Source organism: Suricata suricatta, chromosome 1, assembly GCF_006229205.1.
Source record: "Suricata suricatta isolate VVHF042 chromosome 1, meerkat_22Aug2017_6uvM2_HiC, whole genome shotgun sequence".
Classification (NCBI taxonomy): domain Eukaryota; kingdom Metazoa; phylum Chordata; class Mammalia; order Carnivora; family Herpestidae; genus Suricata; species Suricata suricatta.
In genome coordinates, this window is record NC_043700.1 from 150,815,087 (window position 1) to 150,836,213 (window position 21,127).

Genomic DNA, 21,127 nt, shown 5'->3' on the forward strand with positions numbered 1-21,127 from the left:
GCTCTGAGCTGTCAGCACAGAGCCCAATGTGGGGCTCGAACTCATGAGCTGTGAGATCATGACCCGAGCTGAAGATGGACACTGGACTGAGCCACCCAGGTGCCCTCTACATAAACAGCTATAGGCATGAAGAAGTAGAGGTTTCTAGAGACCTTTTCCCTTCTCCTTCACCATCATTTGTATGCTTACAAATATTTAAGTGCTGCCACACTGGAGATGTGCTCCTATGAATATAAATTTCAATGTGGGACACCTGAGTGGCTCAATTGGTTAAGCATCCAACTCTTAATTTCAGCACAGGTCAGGGTCTCACAGTTTGTGGGTTCGAGCGCCATGTCGGGCTCTGTGTGACAGTACAAAGCCTGTGTGGGATTCTCTCTCCCTCCCTCTCTCTCTCAAAATAAATAAACTTAAATTTTTTTTTAAATTTCATTGTGGCTTTTTATAAGAGTTTCCCACTTTAACTTAGAAAAACATAAGAAACATTAGATTTGAATCTCCATTTATGTAACTCCTTCAACTACTTACATATAATGGCAAAATGACTCATAGTTCATATGACTCATTCTTGGAGTTCCAGATTAGCAATGCAGAAGAATTTTCTTATTCTTTCTTCTAGATGGAAGCTCCTCCTCACTCCTTTCTTAAAAAGCTTTTGATACGGGAATCTGACATTGTCTGGGAGTGAAGAAGGCAAATTTCAGGGGATGGTGACCCTAAGGATAAGAATCCTCTGGAGCATAGGAACTATGATCCAGGAGCCTAGAATCTTTTTTAGGATATAGAATGTATACTCATGCATGAGAAGGCAAGTACACATGTATATTTGTGTGGCTAGAAGAGAATGAGGAGAATTCTGTGCATACCCTTTGCCCTTCCTTCTTCTTATAGTTTTATCTGAGGAGATGGCTTCTCAGCTAAAGATGAACTTTTCTCACCTCTCTTATAGTTGGGTTTTTTTGCCACCTCTAACAATCTGCCTCCTGGTATTCACTACTTTGCATAGTCCCTTCCCACATTGTACCAGTGTTGGTCTATATGATTATGTGTCACTTCCGAGATTAGGTTAAAACACACTGCAGCTTCTCTCTGTCTCAGTCTGTCTTTGAGATTATTTGCTCTGGGGGAAGCCAGCTGCCATGTGGAGCAGCTCTATAGAGAAGCCCATGTGGCAAGCAACTAAGGCCTCCTGACAACAGCCAGTGAGGACAGAGGTCTGCCAACAACTGTGTGAGTGAGCTTGGAAGTGCATCCACCAGCCCCTGTTGAGCCTTCAGATAATAGCAGCCCTTAAAGTATAACCACCCAGCTAAGCTGCCCCTGAAAAATGTTTGTTGTTCTAACCTACTAATCTTTGGAGTCATTAGCTTTACAGCAATAGATGAAGTTCTAGGTATGCCCAAGGAAGTGATGTGTGCTATTTCTTTTTACTATAAAAAGAATTATGTGTGTCCTCTTATTCTCTTCCCAGTTCCCCTGAACTAGAATGTCACTATGGTAACGAGCTGTCTCACACTGTATGGATGGCAGCATCACATTAGAGTTGGGAGGGGAGCAAAATAAAAGGAGCCTGAGTCTCTACGTTGTTCAAAAATACCTGGTCCACCTGCATTAACAACCAACCTCCAATCTAAGTGGCTTAAAAGCAATGCTTTATTCTCACTCCCACAAATCTGCTACAGCTCTGAGAAATTTTTCAGGATGGCTGTCCTTCATATTAATAATGCTGCCTTGCAAACTTCAGTGACAGGGAAAACATGGGCAACTAATGCTTCTGTGGCACACTCCACACTCAGTCACATTTCACTGACCACAGCAAGTTGCATGACACCTTCTAACCCTAAGGGGGCACAGAAGTACAATCCTACCTTATTTCCAGAGAAAGGAGACTGGACATATTTTTTCAACAGAACTAATATCTACCAAAGCACTCAACACCGTCAAATAATTACGTCAGCCCTGGACTCCAACCAGGAAGGAGCCTAGTAGAGAAATAAACTTGTGTTTGATTAAGTAGCAGTGTTTGGGGATCTCTTATTGTAGAGCCTAGGCAGTATCTTAAACAATAAGAGCATATAGCTATTAAAAAACATATCTAGGACCTGTCTACACATTAACTGGTTCTAACGTTATTGACAAGGAAAATGAAGGCACACAAATGGATAGCCCTATTTGCTCTTCCAGATCTACTGTCCATCATTTTCTACCCTATTCTGTGGCCAAGGAGGGTAACATTTACTGATTGTCTCAGCCAAGTTCCTTTCCCTCTGACTACTGGTTGAGTTTAGTCAATGATAGTCACTAGTAGGAATATCAGAGGATAAAAGTAGAGTAATGTCAGGGTATTTTTGCCCTGTCTATATCTATCCAGAGTCACAGTTTGACAATGACTATATTCTTCTAGCCAAGGCCACAGTTTCTGGCAGAAGGCTCTCTCCAAAGCTATTATCTCTCTAGTTTCCAACAATGTCTCCCTCCCCTTGACCCATTCTCAACCTAGAAGTAGTAATTGTTATTAGCCTTACTGTTTCACTTGTTGGTTTCTCTTAATATGCTCATATCTTTGTAGAGCCCTTTCATTAATCATCTGCAATTACCTCTGTTATCCATTTCCTGCTAGTACCCCAACCAATACAATAATTCTCCTCAAATTATAGCTATTAGTCAAAACAGTCAGTGATTAAGAAGTGGACAGATATGAAAGTCTCAAAAGGATGATGATCTTTTGGATCAACGACATAATAGTCAAAGCAAACAGGCATTAGCACTCAAATCTCATGGTGCATGGGAAAGGTAGCCCCTTTATTGACATCATCAACATGGTGAAAAGTCAAGTGGCATCTTAAATATTTGTGACTGTCCCAAATCATTCTAGCAAAAAGCTATGTGACATGCTTATTCTAAAATTAAAGTTTATTCCCAAATATCTCCATTATTCATTTCAAATATCACTGACTTATCAACTTAATTCCTTAGCTGGAGTTCCATTGAGTTCATCCAGGAAGTTCTAATTAGAACATGGAATTTTCCAGGTTTCTGTTTCAACAAGACACAGGGAGCCTTCAAAATCCCACAGGCCACAGAGAGTACTGCTTGCGGCCCAACTCATCCATGGTGAGAGAGGAAAAAATGAGAGAGAGAGAGAAAGGGAAGGAGGGAGAGAGGAAGAGAAAGTGGGAGGGGGGACATGAAGGAAGGAAAAAGGAAAGAGAGAGGAAGGAAGGAAGGAAAAGGGGAGAGAAAGGAAAGAGACAAAGAAAGAGGAAAAGAAGGAAGGAAGAAATCTGCCTATCAAGTTCATCATCAGCAAATAAGTAGCTTCCTCTCCCAAATTAAAAAAAAAAAAACCTCCCCCCCAAATCCCTCTCATTTGGAAGTGTTCCCCAAAGAGCACAAGGTGGGGGACCTAGAAGAAAATGTGGCTTTGCTTTCAAACACGTCTACTTCCAATGGGGCATCTTCAGTGGTCAAAGGAAGAGCCAATAAGATCATGGAAGATGATTTTTATTCAGAAAGAGATTTGGGATAGAAACTCCTCTATGACTGAATAACACAGTTGAGAAGAAAATGAAAAATATCAGATTCTTCATCCATTTATTAAATATTTTCTAGGGTGCCTGGGTGGCTCAGTGGGTTAAGTGACCAACTCTTGATTTTGGCTCAAGTCATGATTTCACAGTTCATGGGATGGAGCCCCATGTCAGGCTCTGTGCTAAAAATGCGGAGCCTGCTTGGGATTCTCTCTCTCTCCCTCTCTCTCTCTCTCTCTCTCTCTCTCTCTCTCTCTCTCTCTCTCTCTCTGTGTGTGTGTGTGTGTGTGTGTGTGTGTGTCTCCCCCTCCCCCATTTGTGTGTGCACATGCTCTCTCTCAAAATAAATAAACTTAAAAAACATTTTCCTATTCTAATCCAAAACAATGCCAAAAAAACCCCATGTATATTTGTTTAAATGCTTATGGCTATAAGTTACTGAATATCCAGCTGCAAGTGGTTTATCAGGCTTTCTATTGTTTCATATTAAAAATATAGGCGAGCTTCTCTGATCTCATCCTGAGTTATACTTCAGGTAGGGTCATGATTCCCTAAAACTAAGTCATCCACAGTAAGAGCTCAGACCCAGGATACACACACTTAACATACATTCAGTATTTAAGGCATGCTAATTTAAGCAGTGCACAGTTGCCTATTTACAGTAGTACATCCTTCCATAAACCAAATGCAGAGAATATGATCACTTAGAAATCTCATTTTCAAATTCTTTAGACTTGATCTCCAGTAGTTTTTATTATAATTTAATATAATCAAGTCTTTCTGACACATAGGTGCTATTTTAATTACAGTCTTAATAAGGATAGGAAATAAATCACATTATTGAATACTGGGCTGTTACTATTTTACTGCAGTGGGTCTTGTGGAGAACCTCGGTGTCATCTTGTTTTTCTATGATCCTCTGGCTTTGTCTTCTATTTAACGCTTATTTCATATTGATATAGTCAGTGATTTTTGTATAACTTATTTTCCAAAAAATTTTTGTTACCTGCTATGTAACCCTCTGGGTCAATAACTTTGCTTTTTTTCCCAAAAAAAAAAAAAAAAAAAAAAAGGCGATTCCAGGTTTGCTTAATTCAATAGCTGAACTAGGCCAGAGCTCTAGGTTATCCTCTCTGGGAGCTTTTCTCCATCATCACATGGTCCCAAGACACTGCCTTAGTTCCAGGCGTCACATCCCACATAATATCAGCCAAATGCAAGAAGGAAAAGCCCTGTTTTTTTCCTTAGACAACTCTCATTTTTCTTTATCAAAGAGGAAAGCCTGTTCCCAGAAGCCCCCTTTCCCCTCATTATCTAGAATTGGGCCACATGCTGCACGCACCCCATGCCCATAATTGGTGAAAACAGCACTTAGAACAGAATGACACATAGCCAGAGCTCATTAAATATCTGTTGAATGAATGAAAGGTGAATTGGATTACCATGGTTGCCTTAGACTAATTACAGTCCATCTCCTAGAGTCCATTTTCCTAGCACATTGTCACTTGATGGCTCAAGAAAATTGTCATTTTCTTATCAAGGAATAGGGAACAAATGGCTCTTAGGCAGTAAGCCAATAGTGAATGCCACATTAGGCTATTTCCTCTTAAAGCAGAGAATGAGAGCAACCCAGGAAAGGGCTAATTATTTTTTAATGGTTACTTTGAAAAAAATGTTTTTCGATTTAAACAAATCATTCATGCAAGGAAGTCTCTCATTAGCAGACAAGTTACCATATTCTAAAGGGAAATTAATCTTCTATTTTTCGCCCTACCTTAGGCATTAGTTCCTTCAAGATATTCTGTCTTGACCCACCCAAACCCAGGCTAGGTTAGGTGTGTTTCTTGTGTATGACCAAGCACTCTACCGCCTCATAGTATGGCACTTACCACACCGATTATACTTCCTGTTTGTTCTTCACCCCTGCAGTAGCAGCTGTTATGGGTACAGCAAACTCTGTTTCCTTTTCTTTCTTTTGCACCCAGTTACATTTCCCGACCCCCTTTGCAGTTGGGTGTGGACACTGACTCAGTCTGGCCCGTGCAATGTGGGTGAAGTGGTGTGAGCCACTTGCAGGCTTGGCCATAAAAACTAGCCATGTGATCTCCTAGCTCTTTCCTTCCCATCTGCTGGCTGAACAGAGAAGGTTCTGTGGGCACAGAGGAATGTGGAAAGAGCCTGGGACCAGGAATGGGTGCCTGGAGCGGAATACCTGCTGTCTTTCCAACCTGAATCAGACTGAGATGAAAAGTTGAAGAGTATGGGTTTTTACTGTGCTAAAGCCACTGAGAATTAGGTGTTCATGAGTGTGTGTGCTTTTGTTACAGCACTTACCGCACCCCCCCACCCCCGCCTCCCTGGCTAATACCAGTCCCCATTAGAATAAAAGCTTCTTGAAAACAGAAGCCTCTGCCATCTTGGTTTGTTTGTTTAGCTCAAGAGGTGGGATGAAGCGAAGCGGGAGGTGGGGGGGAGGGAGGAGGTGGGATGAAGTGGGCTGTAGTCCACGGGGAGGAGTCAGTGGCAGTGAACCAGGTGGCTGAAGAGGGTCTTGTGGCCAGAGAAGGGCTTCCAGGGGTCTTGGGGGCAGAAAGTCAACTTGAGGTGGGAAGAAGAAGAAAGCTCTGTCCAGGTTTCAGCTAGCTGGGGTAGAGGGGTGTCTACCCACTTTTTGCGTAAACTTTATACGGGTATTCCTTGGCCTAGAATAGTGCCTGTCATGTAATTGGCGCTTAGTACATTTTTAAATGAAATTAATATAATTCTTTCAACGTGTATCAAGCTATGTGCCAAAATTGCTTTAACTTTGTAATGCTATCTTGGTAATTTTTCATACCTCCTCCTAGTTCAACATTGACACTAATGTAAATCTCTTTAAAAGGGGGTGGGGTTACCTGAGGTGATTATCCTCCATGGCAACAAGAGAGAGAGAGAAAAAGCTGCCTGTCAACTTTTGACACTGCATTACTGGGAAGAAGACACTGCCTACCCCCACCCTGGGAAAAAGTGAATGGTGGAAGGTTTACCTCAATTTTTAAAAAAATATTTTATTTATTTATTTATTTATTTAAAGAGTGTGAACAGGGGAGGGGCAGAGGAAAAGAGAAAGAATCTTCAGCAAGCTCCATGCTCAGCACAAACCCCAACCCCAGGCTCCATCCCACAACCCCGGGATCATGACCTGAGCCAAAATGAAGAGTCAGACACATAACCTTCACCAACTAAGCCACCCAGACACCCCTTATATGTTAAAAAGGACACTCAAAACATTTAAAGATCAAATGGACAGTGTCGACAAGGTGCTCCAATGTAAAGTCAAGTGAGAAGGCAATATTCTTGCTGTTATTCCCAGCACACACATGTGCTGGCATTGCTGAACCTCTAAACAATATTTCTGAGTGGTTTTTGATACACCAATGATATCAACTGGAGTATCTCTTTAAAAGTGTAAATTCTGTATTTTCAACTAGCTCTCCTGTTCAGTGAAGCAGGAGAAACATAGCTACCTACCCTGCTTTTTCTTTCTTGTATTATTGTTTTTCACTATGTTAATTGGAAAAACTTTTAGCAGCTCCTATTCCATCAAATCCCTTTAACTACCTAATGTCTATGCTAGGAAAAGACCCAAAAATAGCTCCAGGGTTTCCATCCTGCTGGCACTGGTTGGAGTGGGACAGTTACAGGCACCCTCTCTGGCCTCTGTTTTTATTCTTTTTCTTTCACCCCTCAGCTGCAAACATTGCTAGTTCCCTGTCTTACAGACCCTTGCAAATTTCATGCTGCCAGGAGTTTGGCTCAGATAAGGTAGTCGCTGACTGCGTTCTCATCTCAAAAATGACCACAGGAATTCTCACTGTTGGTGAGAGTGAAAAAGGATACAAGCACTTCAGAAAAACCGTCTGGCAGTGTCTCCTAAAGTCAAACACATAAGTGACCTATCTCCCAGCAATTCTACTCCTAGATACATTCCCAAGACAAGTGAATGTTATGTCCACAAAATGCATGTATACCAATGTTCACAACAGCTTTATACATAATAGCCCCAAAACTAAAACAACTCAAATGTCCATTTACAGGACAATGGATAAGCATTATGCATATTTATATCATGAACTACAGCACAGCAAAATCAGAAGGACAAACTACAGATACACATAACAATATGCATAGCTCCCCAAACATTACCCTTTGCAAAAGAAGCCATACACAAACCAATACATGTTGTATAATCTCATTTGTATAAAGTTCAAAAACAGGCAAAACTAATATACAATGATATAAATAAGAACAGGGCTACTTCTGAGTGAGGAGGGGGGCTATTGCCCTGGAAGGGTTATGAGAGAATTTTTCTGGGAAGGGGAAAACATTCTAAATATTGATGTGGCCTGTGGTTTCACAGATTTATAAATATATGCAAATCACTCAGCTATTTTCTTAAGACTTGTGCATTCTACTTTATTTAATTCTAGAAAGATACCTGGCTTCCATGGCTCTCGAGGCAGATCCACACACCTGCACTTCCCACGTCCCTACCCTTCCTTGTCTACCCTTGCTGCACTTCACAGGTCTCTGCGGTTTTTTTGTGTTCTTACTTACCAGAAGTTTCCTGAAGTGGTCAGTCTCTGCTTAGCCTCCTTCCTAGAGTTTCCTCTCACTGCTATTGTCAGGAGTGGCACCAAGGCTGATGGTCCTGTGTGTTTACTGCCATCACCCCCTGAAGAGTGAGTTACCAGCTAGAACAGCACAGACTTGGCCTTTATAGCCTAAATTAGCTGTTGCTGATCTTTTTTTAAAATAGTTATTTTAAATCTTCTAACTTTTTATTTCTTCACCAATTTCTATCTTTTTCACAAATTACCAACAGCTTTTGGGGATGAGTGGGAAAAAAATACTAATGCTTTCGTTGGTGGATTTAATCAGGACCACTGTAATTTGGGACAAAAGCCCAGATAGGTTTGCCAAACAGAGTGAGTGTGGTGCCAGAGGAACTTGGTGATCTCTAGCAGTGGTAGATTTACAATACCAAAGGCTAGGACTCTGCAAGGCCAAGATTAAAGCTGGTTAAATAAAGCTGAGTGTTACAGTCAGAGAATAAATACAAAAGAGAGAGCATGGGCCCAGTGTAAAACGGCTCACATTTCTAGTTCCTAGCATTTGAATTTTTTGCTCAGAACTTCACAAACTATAAAATCCAGGGTTTTCGGGTAAAAAGTGCCAACCATTTGGACAGAATCCAACTTTTGTTCCAAACTGGAAAATGATTCTCTGCCCACAGTTAAATCACAGCAACCTAACCCAGAGAGAGAAAAAAATATGTTAAGCATAAAATATACCCTCTTTAAAGTACTGAACATTCCAAGTCACCCACAGAAAGGAAAATAGCAGTGAATTAGAGTAGAGGTTAGGGAACCATCTTGACTTGGAAGAAGACCTGTCCTTGAGGGCAGGCAGCTTTCTTTGCTGATTACTGTTACTGGAAAGAAGATAGAGTGGGCACATGGTCACTTTTTTTTTTTTAGCATTTGGGTTTTTTTTTTTTGAGAGAGAGAGAGTGCGAACAGGGGAGGGACAGAGAGGAGGGGGAGACACAGAATCTGAAGCAGGCTCCACACTCCAAATTGTCAGCACAGAGCCTAATGTGGGGCTCAAACCCACGAACTGTGAGATCATGACCTGAGCCGAAGTCAGATGCTTAACTGACTGAGCCACCCAGGTGATCTACAAACAGTCACTTTTTGAGTGAAGCCAACTTGCTAAGGAGTCATGATTCTTTAGGCTCCTGGTTCTTCCCCCTGGCTACACATTGGAATTATGTGTGGAGTTTTGAAAAGCCCCAAATCCTGGATCCTACCCCAGAGATTCTGACTTAATTGGTCTGGGGTGTGACCTGAGCATCTGATATTTCAAATCTCCCACCTGGATTTAATATGCCGCTGAGGTTGAAAACCAATGAACTAGGTTCTAGACCCTAGACCCAATCCAGTACTTAGCAGGCTACCAGACACTCAGTAAATGTTTCTTGCTGTCGGTCATTGTAATCTAGAAAAAGACTTTTTATTGAGATATAATTTACATATAAAATTCACCACTGTAAAAGCATACGATTCAGTGGATCTTAGTAGATTCAGAGTTGAGCAACCAACACCACTATATAATTTCAGCACATTCCCATCACCTCAAAAAGAGCCTCAGTATCTATTAGCAATCAGTGCCTATTCCTCCTTCCTTCAATGTTTCCCCTGGCAAACAGGAAACTATTTTCTGTCTTTATGGATTTACCTATACTAGTTGTTTCATCTAAATGGAATCATATAATATGTGGCCTTTTTTGTCAGCTTTTTTCACTCATCATAATGTTTTCAAAGTTCATCCGTGTTGTAGCACATACTAGGACCTCATTCCTTTTTATGGCTGAATAACTTTCCATTGTACAGGTAAAACACATTTTGTTTTTCTGTTCATCAGGTGATGGGCATTTGCATTATTTCTACTTTTTGGCTACTATGATAATTTAGCTATGAATATTCAGATATAAGTGCTTTTGCAAATGTATTGTTTCATTTTTCTTGGGAATATACCCAGGAGTAGCTTTGCTATGTCATGTGGTAAATCTATATGTAACTTTTTTGAAGAATCACCACAGTGGCTACACCGTTTTTACACTAGTAGTGTATGAGGGTTCCAATTTTTCCAAATCCTTGCCCAAACTTGTTATTTTCCATCTTTTTGTAAACATTATATGAATGGGGTGGTATTCATTGTGGTTTTGATTTGCATTTTCCTAATAATTAATGCTGTCAAGCATCTTTTCATGGACTTATTGGCCAGGTGTATACCTTCTTTACAGATGTCTACTTTTTAAAAAAATTTTTAATGTCTTTTATTTATTTTTTGAGAGATAGAAACAGTGCAAGCAGGGGAGGGTCAGAAAGAAAGGGAGACACAGAATTCGAAGCAGGCTCCAGGCTCTGAGCTAGCTGTCAGCACAGAGCCTGATGCGGGGCTCGAACCCACAAACCATGAGATCATGACCTGAGCCGAAGCTGGACACTTAACTAACTGAGCCACCCAGGTGCTCCTACAAATGTCTACTTAAAACAAGAAATGACTATTTAAATTCTTTGCATATTTTTATATGGGGTTTTTTGGTCTTTCTATTGTTGAATTTTAAGAACTCTTTATGTATTCTGGATACTACACCCTATCACATATATGGTTTGTAATTTTTTCTCCCATCCTGTGGATTGCCTTTTCACTTTCTTAATGCATAAAAGTCTTCATTTTGATAAGTCCAACTCACCCACCTTTCTTTTCGTTTCTTGTTTATTTTGATAGCAAACAAAATGGCCACTTCTTTCTCTTTAGTGATTTTAGGCAACGTCTAAGATAACTCCCATGATCCCTATCACCTAATGTTCATGCTGTGAGGAAACACTTTCCCTTGACGGTGGACAGGACTCTATCACAGAAGTGATGGGATGTCACTTTGAAGATTAGGTTACAAAAAGACTATGACTTCTGTCTCGTTCTCTTTTGCTCACTCTCTTACTCACTCTGAGGGAGGCTGCTGCTAGTTGTGAGCTGCCCTCTGGAGAGGCCTACATACCAAAGGACTGAGGAAAGCTTCTGGAGCTAAATCACCCACCTAAGTTGTACCCCAATCCCAAACTCCCAGAAACAGAGATTACAAATACTTATTTTAAGCCACAGAGTTTTGGGGTAATCACATAGCAATAGATACCTCCCTCAGACAATGACTTTTTGCAAAGACAAAATGAGGGAAATACTAAGCTAAACTAAAGACCTAGCAGCAAAGCCCTCTTGTCTGTAAAGTTAAAGTGAATGGAATTCAGCTGATTAGCCAAATAGTATTCATTGCGCCATCACTGCACAAGTGGTGTTATTTACTAGCAGGATTTCCAACCAAATAGATATAATACATATTTAATATAATGTGTGATATGCATAATAGAATAATACAATTAACTACACATGACTAATTTTAGTTCAGTAGCACCTGTATCTCTGAAACACTCATTCAGAACCTCTGAACCAGTTTCTCTCTTACCCGTCTTCCCCTTCCTCACAGCTGTTTTCACTACTTCAACCTGGTGTGATGTTACAGAATTCAAGTATTTATAATATCTATTTAAGCAAGTCCAGGTTAAAGAAATAACTTAGTTATGTAAATAGTATCCACCACACATAAAGTGACCATAGCACTCGCTTACAGGGAAGTCTTGATTTCAAATCTTTCTCATGGTCTCAATGTGTCCTGTTTGGGGTTCAGAAAACCGGGCTACCACATATATACCACAAGGTCAAAGAGTACCCATTTGGAATCTCTTATTCCAAATTATAAACCTTATATAATTCACTTCTATTTCAACTAAGTTACTCCATTTGCACCAACAATTGGGAGTTGTGAGGGTTAACTTTACCAAGAATTTGAGATGCTGCAATTAATAAATAAATCATAGACCATCTTCAAAGCCCAGAAAGTTCTAAAACAAGAGCAGCAACTTAAGGGGCCCTGTGTATGGATTTAGCTGAGTCTAAATAAGAATCATAAGGAACTTGCCTTACTCTGTCTGAGGGAAAAGGCATCGCAGGGTCACGTCTAACACAAATCCCAGACAGATGGGTTTTTTATTTTCCTTCGAGGAGCTGAGCCGCTGGCCGGAGGGAAGAGAAAACCTTTGGCATTCATGTCCTGGACAACCATCATCCCTTTCATCTTCTCTCATAAGGAATCTGCTATGTTGTCCAGTCCTGGTGCAAAATACTTATTCCAAAAAAGCACATGAGAGTCTGGTCTGGCAATGAGAAGGGGCCTTTCCTTTCACTTTCTGCTCCTTTGCACCGAGTGCTCTTTAGCACTTAGAGTTGGAGGAGGGGGCGCTGGGGTTGGGGAGGGAGTGAAGAGCAATTAGAAAGGCAGAGACAAAGAATTTGAATCTTGAGTCACTTAATAAAATTAATATATCTTTTCAGGGCCTGAGCATTATTTGGGGGATGTTAAAGAGCTTGGTAAAGTAGAACCCAATTCAATAAATGTGGACTAAATACAGTTTTGTTTCAGCATAGTAAGCATTGACTGAGTTGGATGTGAAGTAGCAGGCACAAGGCTACAAACTGTGGTGCAGGAATGAATGACCCTGGACCTGCTCTGCCTTGGTAGATTGCTCAGCATCCAGCCCAAGCATTGCAGCTGAGCTCCCAAGGGCCATGTACTCTAGCCTCATACAGTACAACTGGCCCCCACAAATCTGCATGCACCTTCAAAACTGACCTCAGCTTCAGAATCAGACAGAAGCTCAGATAGGGTTTCAATAAGGGTCTTTGCCTTCCTTGTTTTTAAGAGGTGCAAAGTGTATAAGCTTACCCCATTGGGGGATGTCCCAACAAGGTCTTCTTTGCTGCTTTGCAGCTCGTTTTGGGATCAGGGATCACCCCAGAGCTACTTAAATGGGATTTGGAGAGGGGAAGGTGATCGCTCCTAGCAGCCAGTTCTCCATTTTCAGTACACAACACAAATATCTTGCTGTGATCCAGCTGTGGCAGTGTGGACCCCTCTTTAGAGCGGGAATGCTAGAGGAATAGAAAGGTTTAGAATGGAAGAGCTAATGGTCTTGACAAGATTTAGGGCTCCAGGGGGCAATGGAGAACACCTTCAGTCCCTGCTGGTGGAAGACTGGGCAGCTGGAGCCACCTGGTTCTCCCTTCTTCATCAGCATGGCACTTTCCAGTGGTGAGCTAGCCACCTGGTGCCTGGGACTCCAGCCCAGCCAGCTGAAACCCTGGGGGAAGATCCCCCTATGGAGTTGAGTGGAGAATGAAAGAAGTTCTCATTGGACAACTCCCATAAAAGAAAGTTGATATGGGGCACCTGGGTGGCTCAGTCGGTTGAGCATCTGACTTTGGCTTAGGTCATGACCTCACGGCTCATGGGTTTGAGCCCCACATCTGGCTCTATGCTGTCAGCACAGAGCTAGCCTCAGATCCTCTGTCCCCCTCTCTCTGCCCCTCCCCTGCTTGTTCTCTCTCTCTCTTTTTCTCTCTATCAATAAATAAATAAAATTTTTTTAAAAAAGGAAGGTGGTAGACTCATACAATATCATTTCCACAGAAATATGGCCTATGTATCCTGGACAAAATTATGAACTTTTGTACTGATTTCTGAGGCCCTTTTATGCTTTATTTTTTTAGTTTATTTATTTTTAGAAAGAGAGAATGAGAGCACACAAGGAGGAGGGGCAGAAAAAGAAGGAGAGAGAGAGAATCCCAAGCAGGCTCTACACCATCAGCACAGAGCCTGATGTGGGGCTTGATCTCACAAACCGTGAGATTATGACCTGAGCCAAACCAAGAGTCAGACACTTAACCAGCTAAGCCATGCAGGCATCTCTTATACTTCATTTCTAATTCCAACCTCCTGTGGGAGATGATAGCCTTTTCGTTTTCCAATTTTCAAATTTTTTCCATCAAAACTTACCTGTCTTGTATCTCATTCCTTCAGGGTTTGTACTCTGCTGAGTAACTACCAAGGTCATCTAAGACATCACCAAGTAGCACATTTACATTTTAAGACAGATTTTGTTGCCTCTGCTTAAAAGAGTTTGGGATGTGAAAATTTTGAATAAGCACTGTGGCATTTTGGGCAATGTATTAAGGTGTCTGCCTCTTCTCCCTCTTTCCAACCCCTACCCCTGGCACAGTAATAGTAATATGATGATTTCTATTCCCACCCTATTTAATGATTTGGACCAAAACCATTTCACTTGATGAAAAAACAGTTTTAAAATTCCATCCATTTCGATGAACTATGTTCAGATATATCCAATATCTCCAAAGGTGAACCAAAGATGTAATAGTTGGCAACGACTGAAAAGTTTATGATTTAGCAGCAGGGACGTGACCATCGTGACGCTACAGGATTGCTCCAGAGCTTTCCTCAAGTTTAAGGAAGAACAACCAGAGATTGAAATATATGACCACATAACATTTTGAAAATGTGGATTTCTTCCTTTTTCTCTGTAGGGCCCCTTTCTCTTCCTTCCATCCCAGCAGGCTCCTGCCTCATTCCCTTGGGGGACGAATGTAGCAAGGGAAAAAAGAGATACAGTTGGAAAGCAATTTTGCTCCTTGTTTCAAAAGCTAAAGCCTTTAGGAAATCCTTGGGGTGTGGGATTGTGGGGGAGATTAAAGAAAGAGAATCTGCGTCATCCCCAGACTAGAAAGGTTTGTTTATAGATGGGAGTAAGGGGGCAAAAATGAGAGGTCATGGATTCAAGGAGCAGAAAAGATCTGTGCCTGTCTTTGTAAAAACAGTCACTACTAAGGAAAGAAAATCCCAGAGAAAATGGCTGTGTCTAGGCAGGTAGGATTACAGGCAGCCCTGACTGAGACTCCCATATCCCAGTCAGAGCAAAAAAGCCACAGAAAGCTGGAGGACCTACAGGGAACATATGGAAAAGAGATAACATGTCTTGGCAGTAACTGTGTGGACCAAACCCAGAGGACCTTCCCTGCCCCACCCCACCCTCAAGCCCCACCACTCAACATCTTGGCGCTGGGGAGGCTTCTGGAACCCCAGAAAGGTGTGAGGCTGTTTTTCCACCAGCTCAGTGGAACAAAGTTCAAGGTTTAAAAGTAAGCTGAGTTACAGAGAAGAAAAGTATGTTTTACATAGACAGAGAAGGTGGTGAGTGTCATAAAGGAGAAGGCTGTGAGTGGCCCCAGAGCCAGAGGAGATTGGGATCTGGTTGTGGAGAGCGAGTTTGAATTCTCCTGGATTACCAAACTTCCACTGCAGGGAGGGAGTTAAGAAGCTGGTTCTCTACCTGAGCAAAACTTGTGTGTTCTGACGAAGTTAAATGAGTGATTGCTGATCAACAAGATACTAACAATAAAGCACTTTGTTAAACACCTTCATGTACGTTTCTTGATGTGGTGAATCCTTTAATGAGAATCACTAAGATACAGCCTTTATTTACTGAATCAGTTGAGGGAGATTTGGAACTTTTCCCATAAGGCTGAGATTTACTTCTCTGAGTAGATTGATTTAACGTTCATGATTGTTAACCTAATGAGAAAGCTTATTTTGGCAATGGGCGTGAGACATTCTGTTGCTCTCATTTTGTTCTTGTATGCCCTTACAAAATAAACAATGCCCCTTTATGCAAAGTAAATGAAGAATCAAAAGCATGTTTTAGCCTGATTTGTGTTGGATGATTCAAGATTTCCCACCTGGAATGTATCTACCATGCATCAATCTCCTCTTTCACCGATTCATTTTTTTCTCTTTAATTAATAGACTTTAATTTTTTGGACAGTTTTAGATGTTCAAAAAAATTGAGTAACAAATAGAGAGTTCCCTTAGAGAGGGATACCTCCTTGTATTGAGCTTCACTTTACTGAGCTTTGCAGATACTGTGTTTTTCACCAGTTGAAGGTTTGTGGCAACCCTGTGTAGAGAAAGTTCACTGGTACAATTTTTCCAATATTTGCTCAGTTTGTGTCTCTGTATTACATTTTGGTAATCTTTATAACATTTCACACTTTTTCATTATTATTATATTTGCTCTGGGTGATCTGTGATCAGGGATCTCTGATATCACTATTATAATTGTTTGGGGCACCAGACACCATGCCCACATAAGATGATGAACTTAACCAATAAATGTTGGTGTGTTCTGACTGTTCCACGCACCATCCATTTCCTAGTTTCTCTCCCTCTCCTCAGATGTCTTTATTCCCTGACACAACAATAATGAAATTAGGTCAACGGATAGCCCACAATGGCCTCTAAGTGTTCAAGTGAAAGGAAGAGACACACATCTCTCACTTTAAATCAAAAGCTAAGAATGATTAAGCTTAGTGAGCAAGGCATGTTGAAAGTTGATAGGCTGAAAGCTAGGTCACACACCAGTCAAGATGTGAATGCAAAAAAAAAGTTCTTGAAGAAAATTAAAAGTGCTACTCCAGTGAACACACACTGATAAGCAAAATAACTTTACTGCAAATATGGAGAAAGTGTGAGTAGTCTGGACGGAAGATCAAACCAGCCACAACATTCCCTTAAATCAAAGCCTAATCCAGAGCAAGGCCGTAACTCTCTTCAATTCTATAAAGGCTAACAGAGTGAAAAAGCCACAGAATAAAAGTTTAAGCCAGGAGAGGTTGATTCATGAGGTTTAAGAAAAGAAGCTGTCTCTATAAAATAAAAGTGCAAGGTGAAGTCACAGGTACTGATGTAGAAGCTGCAGCTAGTTAGTCAAAAGATCTAGCTAAGTGAGTTAATGAAGGTAGCTAGAATAAACAATGGTTATTAATGTAGATGAACAGCCTTATATTGGAAAAAGAAGCATCTAGGACTTTGAGAACCAAAGAGCAGAAGTCAATGCCTGGCTTCAAAGTTTCAAAGGATAGGCTTTCATTGGCCTGTCAAAGTTTGGCCTTTAAGAATTATGCTAAATCTACTTAGCCTATGTTCTCTTAATGGAGCAGCAGAGCCTGGATGACAGCACACCTGTTTCCAACCTGGTTTACTGAATACTTTAAGCCCTCTCTTGAGACATAATGATCGAAAAAAGAAATTTATTTGGAACTATTACTGCTCTTTGACCGTGCACCAAAGAGTCCTAATGAAGATGCACAATGAGATTAACATTGTTTGCATGCCTGCTTACACAACATCCATTCTGCAGCCCATGGACCAAGGAGTCATTTTAAGTATAATTTCAAGTCTTATTATTTAAGAAATACATTTCTTATGGGTGTTGCTGCCACAGATAGTGATTGCTCTGATAGATCTGGGCAAAGTAAATGGAAAACCTTCTGGAAAGGATTCACCATTCTAGATGTCACTAAGAATATTTGTGATGCGTGAAAAGAGGTCCAAATATCAACATTCATAAGAGTTCAGAAGAAGTTGATTCTGACCTTCATGGATGACTGTGAGGTGTTCAAGACTTCATTGGAGGAAGTTACTGCAGATGTGGTGGAGATAACAAGAGAATTAGACTGAGAAGTGGAGCCTGAAAGTATGACAGAATTACTGCAGTCTTATGATAAAAATGAGGGTAAGAGGAGTTACTTCATATGGATGAGCAAAGACAGTGATTTCTTGAGATGAAAGCTACTCCTGGTGAAGATTGTTGAAATGACAACAGATTTAAAATATTACATAAACTTATAAAGCAGTGGCAGGATTTGAGAGGATTGACTCCAAAGTTGAGAGAAGTTCTACTGTGCATAAAATGATACCAAACAGCATCATGTGCTACAGATGGTTCATGAGAGGAAGAGTTGATCAATTTGGCAAACTTCACTGTTGTCTTATTTTAAGAAATTGCCACAGCCACCCCAACTTTCAGCGACTACCATTCTGATCAGTCAGCAGCTATTAATATGGAGTCAAGACCTTCCACCAGTAAAAAGATTACTACTTGCTGAAAGCTCAGATGATGTTTAGTATTTTTTAGTAATAAAGTATTTTTAATTAAGATATGCACAGTGTCTTTTATACATAAATGCTATTGTACAGTCAATTATTACAGTATAGTGTAAACATAACTTTTTTATGCACTGGGATATTTAAAAATGTATTTGTCTCACTTTTTTGCAATATTCACTTTATTGTAGTGGTCTGAAACCAAACCTGCAAAATGTCTGTGATGTGCTTGGACACCAACAATGTCCAAGCCCAAAACGATGTGGTTGCAAATAACTTTTCTTATTGACCTGAACGTATACCACTGGTCTCATCAATTCTCAAAGGCTCCTTCAGAAATTCTTGCCTCCTATGTCTATCAATCCCTTGCCCAGTCTTAATTGAGCTCCAAACTCATAAATACCTCAGCACTGCCCTAGATGCAGCTAACATCCTATGAAGGTAGAGATCTCCCTTATCTTAGTAAGCTATAAACTCACCTTTGAGTTCACAAGCTTCACAAGCTCTTTGGTAGTACTTTGAGAGGAAATGTTTGATAGTACCATTCTTACCTCCATTTTACAAGACAGGAAATTGAGGCCTAAAGAGGTTAGCTAATTTATCCAAAGACAGACAACCAGTAAATGGTAGTTCCAGGATTTAAATCCTGCCATTCTTCTTTCAGAAAGGACACTCTCAGCCACAAGTCTGTACTTCTTCCCCAAATATTTGAAATCATACAATACAGTCACTTATTCTTTCTCCACCAATTGTCAGCCATGTGGTAATGATCCCAGAGAAGCCAGAACTCAAAATGGCTTCCTGAGCTAGGCTATGCTTTAAGCTTGCTGAAGCCAAAAATGTGGTGTCTTCGAAGTATCTAAACCCTGAGCTACCCCCACTTGCTTAAAATTGTTACACAAAAAGAGGTCTGCTACCTGGGGTCTGTTACTACTTTCCTTTGATGTCCATCTGCTGAGCCACAGCCATTCTGGCCCTTTTTACAGAGTGGCTGCCTGACTGCCACCATTGTGTCCCTGGTATCCTGGGGTGACTTTGTTCTCCACTTTGCACTGAAAACAAACTGCTTCTTTCTACTCCCCCACGTCACACAGCCACCATCCTCTGTCCCTAGTCTTATGCCTGTCCTGTCTTGCAATCCAGCCCAGGATGCTCAACGTCCTGGAAGTTATAGCAGACCACACCTTGGCAACAGCAGCAGGCAGGCAGATGCATGCTGCTTTGGGTGGGGAAGTTCCCATCTGGCAGCCCTTCCCAGATGGAAAAGAAAAACCAACACAAATTATGAAAGAATGTGTGTCTTCAGGCTTCCCCTCTTTACCACATGTGGTATGTCTCTGCTGCCAAGGGAGGTCATGGGCCAGGACCTCCTCACATAGATCTTTAGGAAGCTAAACCTTCTAGAAGGGGGACGGAGGAGTTAGGTAAGATGAAAGATTTGGCTTTGTCTGCACACCAGTACATTCCTCTGCCTCAGTTCATGTAGGTTCTTACTGGCCAACTGATTTAAGGGTCACTTAAGCTCAGGTCTGCTGTGGGTTGTGGGTTATCACACAAGTTGATAAAGGGGCTTAAAACACCTAATTGAGGGGGAAATGTCTGCCTCCTCATTAGCAGAACAAAACCAAGGACATGCTCATGAACCTACGGAAATCAGTCAGCTAGTGTCAGAACCCAATGCCCCTCCTCAACCCTCACTGGCAAATATCTGCTGCTCCACCAGCTTATTACTTATTTCAGTTAACTATTGCTGAATAGCAAACCAACACAAAACTTACCCCAAAATAACCATTTTTACCCTGACAATTCTGTAGATTAGCTGGGAACTTCTTCAGCTGGTCTTGCTGCCACTTGAGTGGGCACACTCTGCAGAGGGTGAGCTGGAGAAGGGGCCTGGAGATGAGGTCTGAGAAGGTTGGACTTCCCCATCTGGTCTCTCCAGGAGGCTGGGCTTCTTCCCATGCAGCATTCACAAGGCTTCTTGAGGGCTGGGTTTGGAAGTCATACAATGTCACTTCTGCCATTCTCTCAGTCTAAGCAAGTTACGGGTCAGCTCAGACTCAAGAGGTGGGGAACAAGGATTCCACTTCTGGATAGGGTTGTGTTTCACTGGGACTGTAACTGACATCACCAGAGGAAGTAAAATCCATTAATGAGAAAGACATGAGAAGTTTCTTAATACCCACTAATAATGATTAAGAAAACAAAACGTACTTACTATGTACTGGATATGTATTTCATAAGAACCCAAGAAGGTAGGTGTTACAGATGAATATTTCCCAGTGCTTCTGCTCTATGTGGAGAGGAAGAATTCTCCAGGAAAGAAATTCCTGCCTTTTGCCCTCACCCACCCTTATTTCTTTCTACGCATGGGAGCAGTGACTCCTCTCCTATGCATTTAGGAGGAGTGCATTTCTTCCTTTTTGAGATCTCAGGTCCATAGGTGGAGTGCATTCTATCTGCTCTGGGTATAGGTGTGCCCTGTGGAGTAGTCCTGCCTAGGGCTCAATTCAACTCAGGAGGAAGGGTACATTAGCAAATCCATTTGGTTTAGCAAAATCACATTTCCCAAATAACTCGTTCTTTGTAAATGAGTTATTTTGAACTCCATCTGCCTGGGTTTCTCAATTGTTTCTGAACTCAGGGAAGAAAAGGAGGGGTGTAATTTATTGGAAACTTTCCAATCCCAACATTAAACAGTGTTAGCCTCTTGTCATTTCAAAGGTAATTTGTACAAGGTTGCATAGCTAATATTTGGTGACGCCTCATTCCAGGACCAGCCTCCTTGACCCCCTCTCTCCCTACTACAGAAAGCCATTTATATTTATGTCACCATTTTACTTCCTTCAACCAAATCCAGGTTAACAAGTCATTAATATCTTCTTCCCATTTATTTTTCACACCTTCTGTGTCAAGTATTTGCAACCTAGAGGTCAAACGGAGGCATGCTGACCTTTGAAGATTCAAATAGAATTATCTTGAAAACCCTCCTGTGCCATAAGCATGGTGAAAGTCCTGAGTCCCTCCAATGCCCCTGGATTTGGGGTGAGAGCACTAGTTTATCTTACATGCCTTAATTCCTAGTGGGTTGTAACTGCACAGTCCTCCTTCCACCAAATTATAAATTAATTCACCATTTTGT